The 20,910-nt window shown below is 43.0% G+C and overlaps 1 long non-coding RNA gene across 1 annotated transcript in view; it reads right to left on the bottom strand.

Moving 5' to 3' along the window:
- The window catches only part of LOC121135164, a 42,295-nt gene extending 21,648 nt beyond the window's left edge, over positions 1–20,647 (bottom strand). Inside the window, exons 1-2 of the long non-coding RNA XR_005872372.1 lie at positions 20,618–20,647; positions 10,794–10,845 (exon numbers count right to left, since the gene is read on the bottom strand). This is a non-coding gene — a long non-coding RNA (uncharacterized LOC121135164). The remainder of the gene's footprint in view (positions 1–10,793; positions 10,846–20,617) is intronic.
- Positions 20,648–20,910: the final 263 nt, after the last annotated feature.

Consider the following 20,910-nt stretch of genomic DNA (forward strand, 5'->3'; position numbering starts at 1 on the left):
GGCAAAGGTCCTAGAAGCATTTCCATTTCCTTGAATCCTGAGATAACCCACTGCTTAGTCATACGAGATATCCCCTTCATTCACAGGTGACCTACCTCTTCTGACCCAACTGTGGCCAGTGCTAACACACTGGCAAGTCTTTCCAGTATCACTTTTCTAAAAATGTACTGCCTGCATGAACCCCACGCTACCAAATATTTTACCCGTGTGTATGTTTGTTTGTATAATGTGTGTCGGTGCGTGTATATGTGCGTTGTTTTACAAGCAGATTGCAGCAGGAACCTCAGAAATCAAGCAACAGGCGCTTTTACTCCTTGGATGCTGCTGTCAAGTCTAATCTTGAGAAAGGAAGGTAGGGTGTTTAGTGCCAGTGTCACTCAACGTTATCAGTGACAAGAGGACTTGGGTATGCTAAAAAGAAACAAAGAGGAAGTTACCAAGTTTCCTTCACAGAAATCAGGTGTGTGTGGTTAAATATTTACAAACTCGCCTCACCTCCTATGAGATAAACCCTAGACACAGGGCACTTGCCAGTATCTGACTATAGATAGGCACTCTCACTTTGGGGGACCCAGGTCATCAATGTGACTTGAGTTAGCCTGCAACATTTCCAGGTATTTCATTTAAGCAGCCTGGTGGTGGCTGGTAGGGACACATAGTATGTAAAGGGAGATTTAGAGCTATGGAAATAAACATCCACTTGCAACATTCCAGGAGCAAGAGACAATTGGTTCAAGTCCAAGGCAGCTTGGGGCCGAAGAGCTGCATTTCCCACAAGGCTGTTTAGAGCAGGTCTTGGTGGGGCAGTACTGCCTCCTAGGGGATGTCTGCAGGGGTGGTTTTTGTCCCTACATTGAACTGGGGGGGGCAGGTCACAGTAATTATTGGATAAGGATCAAGGATAAAACACATCCTGCCAACATCAGGTTTGGTTGCACAACAGAAAATTGTGCCGAGTCCTGCAAAAATTTCTAATAATTCATTGGATAACCTCCCAGGTTTGTCTGTTGTTAGTTTTTCTTTTTAAGAACCTGCTTGCAATATTTGGGAATTAGGACTACACCCCTCTTCTTTCCTTCCTCCCTGTATTCCTTTCTTTTTATTTCTTTACTCTTGAATGTATAATATTTCCTTTTTGTGACTGGAGCTTAACCGGTAGTCTAAGAATGAAACTGTTGGGCAAATTGTGAGATATTTGCAGTTTGGGCTTTGTAATCTTGCCAAGAGGTGTGCTCATTAAAGTTAGAGACAGCAACAACACTCATAGGATTTGAGATTAACACCGCACACCCATGTCTGACAGTGTCTGTAACTGCTGTCGCCTTCATATTTCAGAGTATGTAGATACGTGCGTGTGGATACCTAGGATCTAAATTAGAAGCACACGTTGCTCGTTATTATAATTTATTATTTAGTCTTTTTACGTAGGGTGTTAGGGAAGTCCTGTGTATATGTCAATAAAGCACTGTTGGCCAATAGGGAAGCAAGATAGGTGGGATTAGGAGTCCAGGAGGACTCTGGGTAAGAGAAACACAGGGAGTCATGATGTAGCCCGCCAGAGAAATAAGATGTCCGGAACTTTTCTCCGGTAAGAGAAATACTTAGATTAACAATTATGGGATAAATACTTAAGTGAAAGCTAGCCAGTAAGAAACAAGCAAGGCCAACAGCTTCATAATTAATACAGTGTCTTGTGTGTTATTTGGGGACTACAATGCGTCAGAGCCCAGGCAACTGGTGGGGAAAAAACCAAAGTGGCAGACAAGGAAAAGGCTTCTCTCTACAATAGGGCATCATACATGTTTTTCAAAGCATTACTTATGTAAATGAGATCTGTCCCAGTTAGCTTTATCTGTCAACTTGACAAAGCCTAGAGTCTTATGAGGAGGGAGTCTCAATGGAGAGATTGCCCAGATCATAATCTGCCTGGAGGCGTCCCTGTATGGGCTTCACCTTGATTGTTAGCTGATGTAAGAGGGTCCAGTCCACGTTGGTGGCACCAATCGTCAGGTGGTAGCCCTGGGTGGCATAAGAAAGCTAACTAAACATGGGTCTGTGAGTGAGTCAGCAACACACATTACTCCGTGGCTCCCGCTGTACTCCCTTGGCCGGGATTTGCTTAGTTAGAGGCCATGCTCCGGGCAGCAGCAGACCTTCCCTTTTGCTCTAATCCTGATGCCCCTTGATGATAGACTGTAGCCTCCAAGCTGAAAGAAACCCTTTTCTTCCCTAAGCTGCTTTTGGTTGGGGCTTTTTATGTCAGCACCAGAAAAGCAAACTAGAACAGGGTCTGCTATGAATCACTTCCGGGCTGATCGCATATTTTGCCCAGCAGAAGGATGGATACTCTGTTCAGATCTGCATGAGCCGGTTTGCTACCTGAACTGATCACCTGCATGAACCAGTTTTGCTACCTGAACTGATCACCCTGGAATCCACTCAAAGGGTGGGAGCTCAGGGGCAACTCTAAAGACTGAGCTAAAAGAAGCCGTGCTCTCCACCGTAGGCCTGAGTATTATAAAAAGGCATCCAGAATTTACGTTGTCTTACTTTAAGCTCTTATGTGTCTTCCGAGAGGATGACTGAGGCGACCCACAGTTTGTGAAGACACCTTTGTTGTATTACTGGTTGGAGCCCGGATCATTATCCTGAAAGGGGGTGTGGTAGAATAGAAGGACAAAGTATGCAAATCATGCTAGCATTCCAGTCAGATCATGGAACACCAGGACATTGAAAGGAAAACTCGCTTTAATCATGTATGTGTATGTATTAGCACGAGCATGTACATGTATAAAAGTACATACACACATGTATGTACTCACAAGAATGTGAATGTATACATAGGATGCTTATGTGTGAACTCCAGGAAACTAAGGCCAAAGAGTGTTTCATTCCTGTTCCTAGCATTTAGTAACTTACCTGCACAGACTGGAGAGGAAAACTAACAAAGGAGGTACTAAGTAATGCTAGGATAGTTCTTATACATTGTTAAGACATATAAGAAGTATAGATTCTGGCCAATGGTGCTGGGCGTAGCCCACAGAGACCCTGGAGAACTCTCCAGATACCTGCAGGCTGGGCCAATGTTCTCAGGGTGAGAAAAACTATCTAAGAAAGAATTGCCGTTTCTTCTTATCTCATCAATACATCACAGGTCATTCATTTCCTTGTTTAGAACATTTGCGGATTTCTCCACCCCCCACTCCCAGGACATCACGGACCATTATAGAGATTATTTGCATATTCTTTATATCCATGTACAAGGGGTTCCTCAAGTTGTAGTAAGGCATGTAAAAACTGAATTCATTGAGTTCCAAGGTGCTTGTTCTAATCCCAAGTGTAGCCACTGCGCTGTGCTGGTGTTCCTGCTGGCCCATAAGCAAAACTCCCACTCCTCAAACATTATGACGCTTGCGATCTGAAGCATAAAACTGTTTATGCTTACATCTTAGTTTGGATGTACTTTACAGTGCTATAGTTAAAACTGAAGTGGAGAAGATTTTGCCTGGTCTTGAGCCATTGGTGTGGATGGCTGTTTGTGTTCATTGCCAATATTTCAATTCTGACAATACCTGTGACTCTACTGTAGTCCTGAATCCTTACAGGATTCATATAGAAATTTAATCCTGAATGAAATAAGTGTTAAAGGCAGAGAGCCTTTGAGAGGTGACCATTCACAACTAGAACCCACTAGCATGGAATGTTTGCTCCTGAAATCAGGCTTGAGAAACATGGAGCATGGTTTGCTCTTTTCATCTTTTGAGGTAGATGTGAGAAGAAGTCATCTTTGAGGCAGAGATGAGACCCTCACCAGACAAGGAATCTTTGGGGACCTTGGTCTAGAAGATCCCAGCCTTCAGAACTATGGACAGTTTTAGTATTCAGGCATCTGTACTGGCTTGCCCTTGGGGTTCTTACAGGATATGCCCTCAGCTGCAGCCACTAAGAGCATCTCCTGGGCACTTGCACTAGGTTCCCTTTTTAAAAGCTCTGCCCACTTCTCATCTCTCTCTCTCTCTCTCTCTCTCTCTCTCTCTCTCTCTCTCTCTCTCTCTCTCTCTCTCTCCTCTCTCCTCTCTTCCTCCCCCATCTCTCCTTCTCTTCCTCTTTCCCTTTCTCTTCAACCGCTCTTGTTCCAAGGGACCAGTCTCTGCCCCCCTTTCTGCCCCTTCTCCCTCCTCTTCCGATAAACCTATGTGAGTTCTGTTGTATGGGGTGACTTCTCTTCATGCTATTTTTAAAGTTACCCTAACCCCCTGCTTTTTAAAATCAGTAGTAGCTTACCAAGCTAAGGTATTTTGTTCTAGCAGCCCACTGGGGTGAGGCACATTCTCTCACAAACTGCTTTTTTGTTGTCTGTGCTCTAACATGTCTTGCTCATGTGTGTCTCTTACTCTGTGCTGTTGTTTGGTGTACAGAAATCTTAATTTTATTGGAGGTCAGTTTTAAATAAAATGTTTCAAAGTATATATTAGAGATCTCACGCACCAGGCCTTGCATGTGTGTGTCTATCTTGCTGCAGATGAAAAGAGGTATTCTTGCACTTATGGTGAAACTTTCGTTGTTATGAATAGATGCTTTGTTAAGTAGTAAATTAAATCTTTACCTAATGTGATGAATGCAGGCTTTTTCTCTGATATCTTCATTTGAGGAACCACAGGGTTTTATCAGTGAAGTTTCTCCCTTTTGTGTTCCCAGAATTAACACAACTTTGTTGCTTGCTGTCTACATTAAAAACAAACAAACAAAAAACAAGATATCTTGGACCTTCCAATTCTCTGTTGAGAGTTTTGGATTTTGGGTCTCTGCTCCTAAGTGACATTGTTCTGGATTTTTGTCACACCCTGTCCTGCACAAACCTGGTACTATGCCCTGGGAACTGTTCTTTTTCTCTTTGGATGCATCCATATATAAGTGTGATGACATGGGAATGTCTTACAAACCCATTCAAGTCCAGATGCTCTTCTGGCTGAAAGAGTAGAAGCTTTTTTATGAAAGAAAATTAGCTAACATATTTATTATTTATTTTATTCTTTCTATTTCTCCAGGCATATGTTTTGAAACTCTTTTTTTTTTGAACTCATTGGTCTATTGTCTTAATCTAAGGACATAAGCTCACTCAAAGTGCTCTCTTTTCTGCCACCTCGTATTCTCTGGTGATGCCAATCTCTCCATTCCTTGCCTTTACATTCATGTTGGCACCCGCTTTTTTGTGATTACTGTTTTCTCTGGAAGGTTAGGTCAGCATTCTTGAAGAGCCGGTGTTAGGGTCTGGTGATTTTTTTTTTAGTATTCCTCTTGTACTGGCTGGCTTTGTGTGCTAGCTTGAGGAAAGCTGGAGTCATCAGAGGAGGAAGCCTCAGCTGAGGAAATGCTCCCTTGACATCCATTTTCCCAGTTAGTCATCAGTGGGGGAAGATCCACACCACGGTGGGTGGTGCCATCCCTGGGTTTGTGGTCCTGGGTTCTATAAGAAGCCAGGCTGAGCAAGCCAGGGGAAACAAGCCAGTAAGCAACAACCCTCCGTGGCCTCTGCATCAGCTCCTGACTCCAGGATCCTGTCCTGCTTGAGTTCCTGTCCTGACTTCCTTCAGTGATGAACAACAATGCTGAAGTGTGAGCCTAATAAAACCCTTTCCTCCCTAGCTTGCCTTTTGGTCAGGGTGTTCTGTCACAGCAATAGGCACCCCAACTAAGACACCTCTGTTCCTACTTTGGTAATTTCTACATTATTTGTCTCCCCACCTAAATTATTTTGTGTGGCTCTTTTTTTATACTTTTTCTCCGTTATTGAGTAATTTCTCTGATCCTTGCCTTATTTGAAGATCTAAGGAACTGGGGATGTAACTCAGTGGAAGGAGGCCTGCCAGCCATGCCCAAAGCACTGTGTTTAGTTCCCAGTGCCCAGGGAATGGTGGTGAACAGCCGTGCTCCCCATGCTCAGGAAATAGAGGCAGGAGGTCATCCCCAGCTATGCCCACAGGTGAGCCCACAGGTGATGTGCCAGCATGCATGCTCATTATTGCTGAATTCTCAGCATCGTTTTTTTCATTGCTTTTTTTTTTTCTTTTTAAAATCAAGATTCTGACACGTATGTGGATTCCAATGGACTTGTTCTTGACTACTAGTTTCTAATTTATTTTTGGAACAGATCCTTTGACATTTTGGAAGCTTTCTTCGGAATACACAGGTGACAGTTAGGAAGGGAGTACAGTTATACTTGGGAGAATGTGTTCTGTGTGCTCGGGCTTCCAGATATGCCCGCTGAGAAGCCCTGTGCTGGTCTACTTCAAGGTCTTGCCTTTGCTCTCAGTGATTGAGATACCAAGGTGCCGTGAGTTAATCAATACTCCACAGCTCTATCACTCTCCCTCCTTATTTTTATAAACTTGGCTGCTGGCATTGACATCTTTACTGGTCTTTGGAGGTGTGGACTCTCGCTTTGTCACCCTAGTGTTTCCCTGGGTGGCAGTTGCTGAAGGCACCAGTGTATAAATGGACGCTCTGGGAAGGCCGAGTGGATTTATTAATCTGACTTTTTTTGTGTAAAATGGAGTACCACAGTCACAGGGTGATCCAAGAGACTGCACGGGAATGGATTATGCCTGACAAAGCTGGCCATTAACCATGGCTCCACAATAGTCCAAGGATCTTGTAACTTCCAGGACTGGGCCTTCCTGTCAAGTCCTGTTTACTCTCATGGTGGGGTAGGGTTTCAGATAAAAGCAGTGGGAGCTCCAGGGTCTGGAGTCATGCCTGTTAGCTAAGTGAAAGGCATTTCGCGCGTTTGCTTTTATCAGTTTATTCATGCTGATAGGTGCTCTTAGAGGGAATTCACAGTTCATGAAAGGCTCTGAATGAAAAGGAACAGGGAACAAAGTCTTCCCTCGTTTGTAGAATGTGCCTTCCCTGGCATCCACAGGCCCCCCTGCAAGCCTCTCTTGAGTGTTTGAACACATAAATGGAGAAGAATCACGAAGGGTATTTTCTTGTGTAACTTGAGTTCATTAGATTACATCGGCATTTGGTCCCACACATTGCTTCCAGGCACATATTTAATACGGAGGCTCATTTTATAGGCAAGTTAATGATTCTTGAAATCATTCAAGTATGTATAACGCTCTCAGAGACTCAGCCTTCCCCTCTGCTCCAGTTGAGTTTCACCGTGAGTGACTCTGACATGCTCTGTTCAGAAGACTCAAACCAAAGTCAGCTGCTTAAGAAATGAAGCAATGACCCCGTGGTTGCCTTCACTTAGCTCAGAAATAGCCCTCCAGAATCCTTGGTGCTGTGCTGCTGTTCAGAATCCTCCCTTCAAGTCTTCACTGATTCCTAGCGCCACCTCCTCCTTATTGATTTGCCATGAGATGCCCGGTTTCTACCCTGGGTTACCAGAGCTGTTCTTTGCCCTTGTCTTAAACAAAGCAAACAACAACAACAGCCCCCACAAAACACAGCTCATGCTAGATGCTATCATAAGTGACCTCAGATAGATCTCAGATTTAAGACCATTCTTGAATGAGAAGGAACAAGTTGTAATCTGAACTCAGGGCTATTGCAACCGATGTCTCTCTACTTCCAGAGAGGTTACCCAATCACTGATCTGGGAATCTGGACTCCAAACTCCACATTTTCTCCTAAATTTTCATGATGTGTCCTAACAGTGTGGCAGGTTTGCTGATGTGTTTGTGCAAAAACATTCATATGTTCATGATCCAATTGAGATGCCCAATGTTTGCATGAATTTGAAGTTCTTTGGGGGAAGCGTGTGCCAGTCTCATTATGAGTTTATGAATTGTCCTCTCTTAGTTTACATATGCATTTGCATTTCTTAAATCTATCTCTGTTTTAGAAAAGTCTTATTTTTCAGTAGTGTGTGTGTGTGTATGTGTGTGTGTGTCTGCACACGTGCGCACTTGTGCTGTGGATGTGTGCGTGTGGGTGCAGGTGCTTCTGGAGACCAGAAGAGGGTGTCAGATCCCCTGGAGTCAAAGACAGTTATGAACCCGCTGATGTGGGTTCTGGGAACCGAACTTTATTCCTAACCACTGAGCCATCTCTTTAGCTCCAAATTCTTTAACGTATTTATTTAAAGCAAGCTAGAAGGAAATGGAAAAAGTATATATGTTCTTGTGGTTTGATTTATTCTTGTGTAGTAGCAATGAAGTAATTTTGAAAAAATAGTTCAGATGCTTTTAAACTACAACATTTACCATAGGTAAACATTATTTCAAATTTTGTTATCTTATTTGATAATTTCAAAAGTTACGTTATCTTAAAACAGTATAGAATTATAAGAATTTGTTTTAAAAATTAAGCAATTTTTAATTTATTCCACAATAAAGCTGTATAACTAATATTACTCTAATTGCTTATGTTCTTTCTTTCTTGGAAATACCAAATCTTTTTCCATGAATCTTTTTTTTCTGAGCAGAATTGCAAAACAGTGGTGGAGGCATTTTAATGTACTAGTTACAAAGCTATCTATTCAAAACAAACACACAATGAATATTTCATTTAGCTTGGTTCAATCTTTTTAGATGTGATGCTCTCACAATTAGTTCTATTTGGAATACTAAGACATGTACCTAGCTTTCCTGTCTGGGATTCTCCCATGGTTCATCTGGCTTTCCAGTCTGGCCTCCTCCCATGATGCATCTGGTTTTCCTGTCTGGGCTCCTCCCATGTTGCATCCAGCTTTCCTATCGGGGCTCTCCCACGAGTTTCAGGTTTCCTGTACTGTGTGTCTGCAGCAATGCTGACTGTTTAGTCCCACCTCCCTTTATCTGAACTGAAATGAGGGTTTGTTCCTTCCTATGCCGCTTGTTGTGTTTATTAGGGCAGCTGGGCTTGGGGTGGGAATTCCCAGAGCAGTTTCTCTGACTTTCCATCTTTGTTCCTTCCTACCCTGTATAGTAGGACATCTCACCCTCTCTCCACTCGGAAGACCACCTTCACAAGCATACCACTGCCACACGTTTCCCTCCTCATCTTTGATCTCCCAATTTCCTCTCTTAATTGTTTGCAGAAGTCTCTTGCCACTGGCCAGCTTTGAATCAGCGTTGTAAGCCTGTGTTTTATGTCTAGAATTACGAGCAGATCATTAAGTTGTAAGGATGGAAACACTTCATCATAAGCAACAGCTTTGCACAAGTTTTCTATGTTCAGTATTTCTTTAGTTTATGCTGATTTTATTTTTTAGAAATTTCTTTCCATCCCCTTGAAGGTCCAGTTTTGCACACTGGGGGTTGCCACTCCATTTGTGGTCATGCAACTGAAAGCACACGGGGTAAAATCGTTGGTAGTAATAAAAGGTTGCTGAATGTGCAGCGAACAAACAAATTCAAAATCAACCCAGGATAAATCTGATGTATTTCTGGTGGGGCCCACCCATTTTACACCATGAAAGTTCACTACAGCCTTGGTTCTGAATACCCAACATGAATACTCTCCACTGCTCGTGGAACCATACCAAGCAATGCTGACCAATGTTTTCAAGACTTGCACACTGGGACTGATGCCTTAACATGTTAGTGTCAAATTAGTGCATCTTTGGATTATATTAGTATAGAATGTTTGATTTAAAAAAATGTTCAGTTAGGGTTGCTGACTTGAATTACATTAAAACAAAACGAAAAATGCTATCTGAATTTTTCCTGGGAGCTTCAATTCTCATTCATGCATTTCTAACAATTTAGGAAGTGGTCGTAAATATATTTCTGCCACTTTGTGCAACACATTTATGCAAAGACGACTTCTCAACATTGGCAATTATAGGATCAAAATATCAGTTAACCACAGAATATGGAGAGGATGCTCGAGGATGCTCTTCATTTTATAATATCGAATAAATATGCTGAGTTTAATTATTTCTGTAAAAATAAACAAGCATTTATTTATTAAATGATTTTTTCATATATTTATTGCATGCAAATTTCCTTTTATCTTTCTTAATAGGCAGAAAATCATATGTATGCTATGGAATTGTTTTAAAATGAACTTAAGGCTAATTTTTGGGAAGTGATTGATTTGCATGTCTGTTATTACTCACATACATGATATCTTCGTTAGTATTCTATTGCTGTGAAAAGACAACACAGCAGCTCTTATAAAAGACAGCACTTAATTGGGGCTGGCTCACATTTAAAGGTCTAGTCATTATCAGCATGACAGGAAACATGACAACCTATAGGCAGACATGGTGCTGGACAGGTAGCTGAGTGTTCCACATTGGGATCCACAGGCAGCAAGGAGAGAGGGACACTGGGTCGGGCTTGAACATTTGAAACCCCAACGTCTACCCCCAGTGACAAACTTCCTCCTAATCCCTGTCAAAACCTGCCACTCCCTAATGACCAAGCATTTTAACATATGAGCCGGTGGTGGACATTTCTCCTCAAACCACCGCTCTTGGGTTGCATGAAACTAAAGTGTAAAAGAGTCAGGAGTAGAAAGAGTTTAAGGAGGCTTGCTTTAAATGGCACAAAACATAAGTCCTAGTAAGAAGTTTTTTAATGAAAATGTCAGTCAAGGTGCTGGAGAGGTGGCTCAGTGGTTATGAGAACTGGCTGCTTTTCCAGAGGACCCAGGTTTGAGTCCCAGCACCCACAGAGCAGTTCGCAACCGTCTGTAACTCCAGTTTTAGGCATCTAACACCCTTTTCTGGCTGCTTTGAGCACAACAGGCAGAGGGTGCCTGGGTATACGTGCAGGCAGAGCACTCATACACATAAAGTGAAGGAAAAAAGATGTCTGTCAGCCACAGCAAGTAAATAAATAAATGCCAAGACATACCTCAGGGGACAAGGCAGGAACTTCAATTCTCATTCATGCCAAGTCGGAGAGCCTGCGAATACAAAACAGGAGCAGAGTGAGAGCTCATAATTTCTATGTGTGGGACGCTTTCTCCATGCCCTTAAGGCCAGGAGCTTTGGATTTTTTTTTTTAAAAATGTTCCATTTTATTCCTGTCTCACAAGAATGAATGCCTTAAACAAAGACATTAAATCTAACAACCTTTTCTATCTTGGCACATCAAGGAAATATTCTTAATCGGAGAATTGCAGGGGAAATAATTTCTAGAACCAAGGGAGACCAGAAGTATACAAAAATGCAGGATTTGCCTAGGCAGGGCTCATGGGCCTAGCGCCTGGGGTGAGATGAGCACCTGGTACATTCTGAAGATTGCTGCTGGACTTAACAACTCCCAGACTCTCCAGTGACTTGTTACAGAGCGAGAAAAGCTGAGAGATCCCAGGGGCCAGGCAGAGTGAGGCAGCTGTTGAGGGAGTGATAACAGGAGGGAACTGATAGTCCTCTTCAAAAGTGGCTTCCAGAGCTCAGCTCCTGGAGAGAGACCTGGAGTCTGGGCAAATCCCAGTGAGGGGAAACCAGGAGTAACTTAGAGTGGAGACTAAGGTCGCTGCCAGTGAACTCGGCTGGGAGTTCCGAGTTAGAGGCTGCCATTTAGGGGGAAGAAAAAAAATGGGGTTTTCTCCTAGGGAGACAATTTATTGATCATTGCAATGTATTAACCCACACATCCCTGTGCATCTTCTCCATGAGGTGTGTATTCCCACGCGGTACGGCAAATCTAGCAGCTATCTGCTTAAACGAAACTCAGAATCCACTGGTATAATAACAGAAGCATTCACCTCTAAGGTTTCTCTATGGAACAATGAGGGTCTTGCTGTAGTACTCTTTTCCTTGCTATCACTATCAAATGTATTGCAGGCTGGATGACAAGAGCTTGGCTGTTGGCTAAACTGCCTGAGAACACCCTGGTTCTTTGTGCTCAGCCCGATCGGGTGAGAAGCGCATGTTCTAAGTGATTTATAGAAACAGAAATGACTCCTGTGATTTGCGATGTTGGGGAGGAAAACAAAATGATGGGTAGGTAGCAAACCCATTGTGTGGGATGGAAGCAGAGCTCGCCTTATGACCCACGTCCTCAAGAACAGGGACAAAGTCACCTTGGACAATTCCTAGGTGCAGCAACTGTGAGCCTGAGCCCGTTTGCTCTCTGGAGGGACTGTAGAACCTTCCTTCCAGGTGCCACCCAGGGAAGGAACTTCCTGACTTCCCAGGTAACCTCCTTAGTATATGGGTATTGAGAGACGATTAACATATGCCACCTGTCTCCACTCCTGAGAGCCCAGCACATTGCTCCAGTTCTCATGAACTTTAACACCAGCAAGTAGCAGCACTGCCTGTCAATCAAAATTGCCTCTGTGCTACTGTGACTCCATGGGATGGGAAAGTAGGCAGAGTCAGGCTCACGAATTATCTGACTGGAGGTCTCCCTGCAGCACCCGCCCTCTCCTCATCCATCTCAGCCAGGTCACTCGTGATCCATTTTTGGGCTTTTCCTTTATGCAGTTTCTAAAACCCTCTGTGTAAAGTACCCAGTCTGGCACAACTTGGTCCTGGAAATCTAGGCTGGGGTGACAAGAGAATGAAGGAAGGGCAGACATGTACAGGAAAGTTGGAATAGCGCTCCGATAGAGAGGCACTGGCTGCAACAATCTGGAAGCCCAGTGCATTTAGTATGTCTAGCACAAGGGGGAAGGGCGAGCTAGTCTCCTCAGGAGTTGAGTGTCAGGCTGTAAACATCTGGGAGGAGGAAGCTGTGGTCAGTCCACGCTTTCTGTATACTCTGTCAACATTTGTACATGGACCAGAGGAAGGCTTTGCTAATTCTCCCAGCCCCGTCCAGGGAAGGCTTTGACAATTCCTGTGGGTCTGAAGTATTTATTCTTGTCAATATTACATGCCACTCAGGACTTCATCTGTTCCTTGCACATTCACTCTGGGCTTCCTCTACTCTCCATGGCAAAGCTTCCATCCATTTGCAATCCATGCTCATCACCGCTCGTTTCACAGAGAATTGGAGCACCCCGTTATTCTCACGCAGCCTTTGTTGCTGCTCCCGTGGGTCTGATGGTTCCTGTTTCCCAAGACAGTGCTGGAGAGGGGCTCAGAGCAGACACAACTCTTAGAGCTTCTCCAGGGTGCCTGCTGTGGGAGGGGGAGAGGATGAACTCCATCCTTCTTCACTGCGTGCTCCACTGAACATAATCAGAAAGTAAATACTAAAATGCCCACCCAGAGTAGGTGGAGAGATGGCTTAGCAGTTAAGAGCACTTGCTGCTTGGGCTGTTCACAGCTGCCTGTAACTCCAGCTCCAAGGGATCCAACATCCTCCTCTAGGCTTCAGGCAACCTCATGCATGTGGGCTTACACACAGCTACCTCCCCAGCCAGCACACGCACGCACACACACAACATACACACCACACACACACATACACACACACCACACACACACACACACACACACACACACACACACACCTTTTTAAAAGGCATACTCACTTTTTCCCCTCTGTAACTGGGTTATGTTTATATAATGATTGAATATGTTTATCCAAAACTTTGTGAAAATCTTTTTTGAAGAATAGCCAAATTAGTCAACTTGTAAATAACTTCCAAAAATTTATAGTCTGGGGATACAGCTTAGTAGTAAAATGCCTCCCTAGCCTCCCTAGCATGGGCAAGACCCTGGGTTCCACCCCCCAGGATTTGTAAACAACAGCAGAAATCAAGACCCACAGCAAAAATCAAAACAGAATATAAAGACCATCTATAACCAACATATGGCCACATTCTAGAGCATTTCAGGAAAGCTGCCGAGAAAACTTTTTTTTTCTCTAGTTCTGGGTCTGTTGGCTGACTTTATGGGTGCTTTTTCCCACTAGGAAGCCTTGACAGTGTTCCCAAGTGAACTCTGGTGCAGGTCTAAGATTTTTTTTTCTTATTAATTTGTCTGACCAGTCAAAGAAAAAGCGTCCCCATCCCAACAATCACTCATGCCAATTTCAAAGTCTTCTGCATGGTTGGGTTGGGGTCGTAGGCTAGGACAAAAAGGAGAAAGAAGAGGGTAGGACCTGAGTCCTGTACCACAACCTTCTAAAGGGTATTGCCATCTTCCTTACTTCTGTGTTTTCAAGCCATGTTTCTGTCTTTCCCTCCCCTCCCCTGCCCTCTCCACTCCTCTCCACCCTTCTCCTCCCCACCCCTCTCCACCCCTCTCCTCCCCTTGATGGGATTTATTTGTACAGAACCAGGTTGAAATTCTTCCGTCAGTCTGCTCCTTCCTTCCTACCCCAAAGGCAGCCTTAGTCCTTGAGGAATTTCAAGTTTTTTGATGCATTTTCTTTTTTTCTTCTCAGCCAGACTCTGGGAACACCATGAGAGGCAAAGCATTTGGTATAGACTCCAATTCTCTGGGCACCAGTGGGATTGGTCAGGAGCCCTGAACCCTGGGGCTCTTGAGTTTAGCTGGCCTTTTGAGAAAAGTACTGACAGTTGTTGACTCTTTGAAAAGTGTTTGTACGTGGTGGCCTTCGAGCTTAGAGACAGACTCCTTCTGGAGACAGCTTGTCAACTATCCTCCCCTGGTTCTGTTCAGCAAATGACCGATTTTAGACTCAGAGGGGCTCTGGGTAGGAAAAAATCTGCAAAAAGGCTTCATTGAAGCTTTTCCAACCACATAGCTGTAGGCTTTCTGGTACCTTTATTACAAAAAAATTTACAACTCCATTAACTTATTTTTCTTAAAGCTGGTGATTATTCATGCAGCCAGTGCTAGAGGACATACTTAGGCAACAATGGAGTCATGAAGAGTCTACGCCTGCAGATTTTTCTGTGTTTCAGAAACATCAGTTACTTTTCTACAGATTTCACAATATGCTCATTGTCCTCCTAGGGCTCTGGAAGTCAGGGAGGGAGGGGTTTTCTTTCTGTTTATATCCTAGGAGGAAGTTCTCAATGTTTCCTTTCTTCATCCTTGCATGTAAATAAGTTTCTTAATTCTCATATTTGTGTAAAGAAAGCAAAGGAAGTTGAATCAGAAATAGGCATAACCCAGGCCTTTAAAAATACTTAGGATGCTTTTTTTTTCTCTTTTGTTTGCTGCTCATTTTAAAGCAGGATAATGGCATGGCTTTCACTAGGTGCTTAAGTGAAAAAAAAAAAAGAAGAACTTAGAAAAGTAGTTGTAGTATGGTTTGTGCGGGGATGAGATGTGTAGCTGTGGGGGAACATGGTCCGCTCCTTATTCTTTATTAACTTCAGGTAGAGTGAGTGACCGCCTTTATCCTCCGCCTTTTCCTGCTTTGTTCATAAACTCCATGCAGCTGGGGGTGTGGCCTCCAGATTAGCTTTTGAGTGCAGAGGGAAACAGAAGCTCTATTTAACCCCGTGGTTTTGTATCAGGGTGGCAGCCTGTCACCTCTGTCACCGTGGAATTTTTGTTTCCAATTATAATGATTCTCTAAATAATTTGAAAGAACAATAATTAGACGTGGGTTTATTTTTCGCTCACTGTGTGGTCTTATCCTGTAGACTTTTAATTTAATCAAGTTAAGTTATTTCTAAGCTCCTAATTTGTACATTTTTTTGTACTGAAATGCTGACACCCCGTTGACCTAATTCTGTAACTTTTGCCGTCCCCCACTGGTTTATCTACCTTCAAGCTCTTTCTTTTGCTTCTGTCATTTTCTCTGCACAACCGCTCTCATCCCCCAGACCACCCATCTGGATGGAGGGCTTCAAATCTTCTGTGTCATCACACCGTCTTGGAAAGTCTATTGGACATCTAATTGTTAAGTCACATGATATTAAGCCTGCCTCATTAATTGATCTGTTTAAATATACTTAAATGAACCCTAACGTGACCCCTATACATCCCAAAGTTCATTCAGCATTTGTTTGTTTTACACCTGTCAGTGGGAGCTCCTATGGGAAGAATTGCTGAGTTCACCAACTGGTCAGAGCCAATCTGTGACAAAGTGGATCTCCGGAGAGAGGTAGACACATCTATGAAAGGACATGTGGAAACATGGATGGACATCCATGACCCTTTGTGTGCCTGCCAGTTGTGGCTTTCAGTGAGACCGCTCATGGCACATGTGCATCTGGATATAGAGACGTAGAATAGATTATTGATTTGTGTCTGGCACAAAGGGACTTCAGTGTTGGCTGCCCTCAATGTATGGCTGCTAAACAATGTCAAATAAAAGGATAACATACACGGAGCTTGCGAATGGAACGAGTTCAATGACTATAAAAGTATTATTTTAGCAGCTTTGCCGAACATACCAGTTAGGTTAACATTCAGCATTTAAAAACACACACGTCAATGGTTTTCAGTAACAGGGATGTGTAATAATCAGAAACACATCTTAACTTTAGAACATTTTTTTTATCTCTCTGAAAGGCAACTTGAGATACTTAGCAGTTATTACAACCCCCTTACCCAAGCATTTGGAAGTCTCTGATCTCTGTTTCTGTGGATTTATCTCTCTTGGACCATTCACATTAAAGGAATTAGAGTCTATGGGGTTGGAGGTACTTTAGTGAAGTGATCCAAGGTTCATCTTTGTTGTAGCATGTAGTAAAACTTCATACATTTACTTCTAAAAGAGCATGCATTGAAAGATTATACCACATTTCACTACTATACCCTGGAGTTGATGGACATTGAGATTGTCACTTATTATTGACTAGACCATTTTAAAATAGTACTTGGAGATCAAACATTAAAATGGTGAAGAAATTATAGACTTAGGGGTCTCCCAGCGAGGTACTTTATTTATTTTATTTCTCATGCTACAGGTAATATATTTGCGTTATCGTGTTTAAACGTTTTACTTTAGATTCCTGATATGCCTTCCAGATCAGTACCTAAAATATTCCTCATTGCTTGATTTCTTTAAAATAAAAAGAGAATTATTGAGATATAATTGACATGCAATAAGCTGTACATGTTTTAATTTTATTCTGAGATTATTATGTTATCTTTCCATTCTCTTTCCTCCCTTCATCTCTTCCTATATATCACTCACCACTCTCATTCAAATTCATGACCTCTTTTTTTTCACTAGTGGTGATTGCATGCATAAATGTATGTATATAACACATATTCCTAAATACTACCTGTTCAGTCTGTAAAATCTTACTTGCATGTAGGTTTTCATGGTTGACTGGCACTAGACAGTCCTGGGGAAGAGCACTCCTCTGGCTCCCAGCTTTCCTCAACTGCCATAGTTCTTTGTGTAGGGTGGAGACCTCGTGGATTTGATAAATACACGATTTGGTGAGTGTATGTATATGTATATACACACGGAAATATCACCCCTGCTGCATCGATGAGCATGTCCACCACCCCAAACGCTTTCCCCTGCATCCTTTTATGAGTTCATCTCTCATTACCGCTCTCAGGGACTGCTGATCTGTCCTCTGTTGATGAATACTGGCTTGCGATTCCTGACATTTCATATAAATGGAGTTATGCCACATATGCGTTTAGTTTGGTCTGGTTTCTTTCATCTAGCATAATATTTCGAAACCTGGATGCTGTGCTGCGTATCAGACATTCATTCTTTCATTGCTGTGTGGCATAGCCTTATACCTCCATTTGTTTGTTCACGGATTCACCTGTGATGAGCATTTGGATCCAGGTAAGTGTTTGGTTGTTTAAAAAAATAGAGCTGTGTCGACACTGGGGTACATCTCCTGCTTGGGAAAGAGCAACCCTTTCTCCAGTAAACATCTGAGAGTTAAACAGCCTGGTTTTATGTCTGGTGCATATTTACTCATGTAAGGAATTGCAAGCCTGTTTTCACATTTGCATTATTTTCTACTACTAATGTGAAGAATTCCAGGTCACCACCACCTCATCCACACTTTGATTGGTCAATTAATTTAAAGTGTTCTTGACACTCAGGCAGGAGAGATTACATAGGATATGGATGTAACACAGTAGCTGATGAGATTTTTAAGGACATTTTAAAACTCTGCTTGATACAATAAAAAGCCTTTTCAAATATTTTGGTGGATTTTACTTGGAAAAACCTTGCTTAAAATCCTGGCATGTATATTCACGAACTATGTAGGAATGTAGCTTTATTTCCTTACAATGTTTTTATGGTTTTGTCATGGAGTAATGCAGGACAGAGAGATTCTGGATGATCCCCCCAAGGATCTAGATCAATAGGTTAATTTGATATGTGTGATTTGGTTACTAAATGTTTAGAAATTCACCTAACACTGCTCTATTATTGATTCTCAAGCTAATTGCATTGTGTTTAGAAAAAGATTGTGATTTAAGTCTTTTTAAGTATATGAGAGGTGTTTTATTCAACTTGGCAAAATTTTGTGACCACTTAAAATGAATGTGCATTCTGTTGTTGGATGAAGGGTTGTATAACTGGTCAAAATGGTTGAAAATAGATAGTAAATAATATACAATCTTAATTATTATGGTATAATTTCCTACCAGTCATTGAGCTAGCACTAAAATCTCTCAATAGAGATGCATTCATTTTTATATATTCTTATGTGCTTTAAGGTCTTCTTGATTTTTTATTAGGATTTTCTTTGTTGTTTTCTCATGTGTCCTTATTTAGGACATTTTGTAGGTTGGAAGTTTTCATTACAGATTTAGGAAGGTATTTCTTCAAGATCTCTTCCATTCCTACCCCCATTCTTTTTTTATATTTTTTATTTTTAAATTTAAATTTAAATTAGAAACAAAGTGGCTTCACATGTCAATTCCAGGTCCCTCTCCCTTTCCTTCCCCTCCTCTCATGCCTTCCCACCAACCCCCCTCCAATATCCCCTCATTTCCCTAGGGAGGGTGAGGCCCTCCACGGGGATGTCCATAGTCTGTCATTTCATCCAGGGCCCCAAGAGTTCAAGGTGAGAGTGCATCTCTCATTGTTGGATGGGAGTCTGAAGTCCATTTGTATACCTGGAATAAATACTGATCTACTGTCCCGCGCTACCGTCTCGCCAGCAAGAACGACGCGGCACACTTAGGATCCTTCTGCAGAACAGCTTTAATGCGTCTTGAGAGGGAGAGCATAAGCTTACAGAATGGAGACCCGGGGAGCGAAAAGCCCAACCCTTATATAGCTCAGCAGTCCCCGCCTCGGACGTGTCATCTCCTGACTGGCTCCTGCTTGTCAGCCCATATGACGCCAGGGGAGAGGCAGAGAGTAAGGGATAGAAAAGTAGCAGGCACGTGCGCACCAAGGTTGTTTACTCCAACTGACAATGAATGTCGGCGCCATCTTGTAACGGAGAATGTGGGGGTGGCTCCCCACATCTCCCCCCCTTTTTGTTTTAATAGCAAACAGGCTCTCCCAGGACATAAGAGGGTAGAGACAGTGGTTGAACTTCCCAAAGAACAAAATTAGTGAGACGTGTACGAAACCTATCCCTAGATTCATCAAAATCCGGGATGCTTCCGACCTGTCCTCTGCCTTTTTTTGGGAAAAGGGAAAAAATACAGCAGGTAACCCTTATGCAGGACAACATGTCTCTCAGAGGAAAATATCTCTCTGTGCGATGCCTTTGCTCAACACCCCTCTTGGGAGGCCAGACTAAACACTCTACCCTGTGCAATGAACCTAAGTTCCGGGTGTGCAGGAGCTGTTCAGTCAGCAGCCTATTGCTTAAGCATAGTCAACCAGATATCGGTTGACGCCCCTTGCTTGAGCGCAGTCAGTGCTTGTGCTATGACCACCTTATCTCTTTTGTTTTGGGTTCTGAGCTTGCAGACCAGCCAGAGAATAAACACTATTCCGCAGCATAGGACTGCTCCAAACAATCCCACCCTCACCCATTCTTTGAAATATTAAACAGCTGAAGAAATCCACGAAGACAATCCCTCCATGAAGGACAGGTCAAGGCGGGTAGAATTAATCTGAACAATGGCGACCCTCAATTCGCGAAGCATCTGCTCAAATTCATAGGTCCAATTCATTGCAATTAGTGCCATCAATGTCAAGTTGTTCCTCTTTGTCACGGGAATATGTCTCTCCCTCCTTTTGCTCCATAATGGTTCTGGTGAGTCGTTCTGGGACCCAAAAGGGATTTTCTTCATTCTGTGGAAAAACACAAACAGCTCCCCTGGATCTTATTAGAATAGGATCCGGGCCTTTCCATTCATTAGTTAGCACATCTTTCCATTTTACAAATTCTTTGGGTCTTTGCGGATCCGAGCAATGCCTTGTTGCTGCATTTTGACCCTTATCATCCAGATTTTTAAAAATTCATAGTAAACAATGCCATGGCAATAGCCACTCTTGGTGTTGGGGGCAACTCCTTCATAATTCCGCCTTTTTGTTTTATTAGGTAAGACTTAAGTGTGCGATGTGCTCGCTCCACGATGCCTTGTCCCTGAGGATTGTAGGGCAGGCCTGTAGTATGTGTGACTTGCATTTGTGCAAGCTTCCAGTTCCTGAAAAGGGTATAATCCTTCTCCCCTTTTTTGTTTATCTTCTAATGTCCCTCTTGAGGACTGTAAGGGCTCCCCCTTATCCTTAAATTTACCGGGGGGGGTTATCTTTCTTAGTTACAACCGGTTTCTTTTTACGTGCACCTAACCTCTCACTACACTACGCTTGGTTTCTGACATGCTAGAGGGATTGAGAGGAGCCATGATAAAAATAAACACCTGCGGCTCGAATGAAACAAAAGTAACGATGTAACGATTGTAACACAGGCTCCAGTCCAAAGTCCCAGAATAGCATACCTCTCCGAGCGTAGTTACCTGCAGTTCTGAATCCTCCTTGAATCCAAGGGGTCTCCGATGGTGCTGACGATGATGAGGTCTGAGTTCCCGGGTTTCGGCACCAGATGTCCCGCGCTACCGTCTCGCCAGCAAGAACGACGCGGCACACTTAGGATCCTTCTGCAGAACAGCTTTAATGCGTCTTGAGAGGGAGAGCATAAGCTTACAGAGTGGAGACCCGGGGAGCGAAAAGCCCAACCCTTATATAGCTCAGCAGTCCCCGCCTCGGACGTGTCATCTCCTGACTGGCTCCTGCTTGTCAGCCCATATGA

Source organism: Mesocricetus auratus, unplaced genomic scaffold, assembly GCF_017639785.1.
Source record: "Mesocricetus auratus isolate SY011 unplaced genomic scaffold, BCM_Maur_2.0 Super-Scaffold_100031, whole genome shotgun sequence".
NCBI classification, from domain to species: Eukaryota; Metazoa; Chordata; class Mammalia; order Rodentia; family Cricetidae; genus Mesocricetus; species Mesocricetus auratus.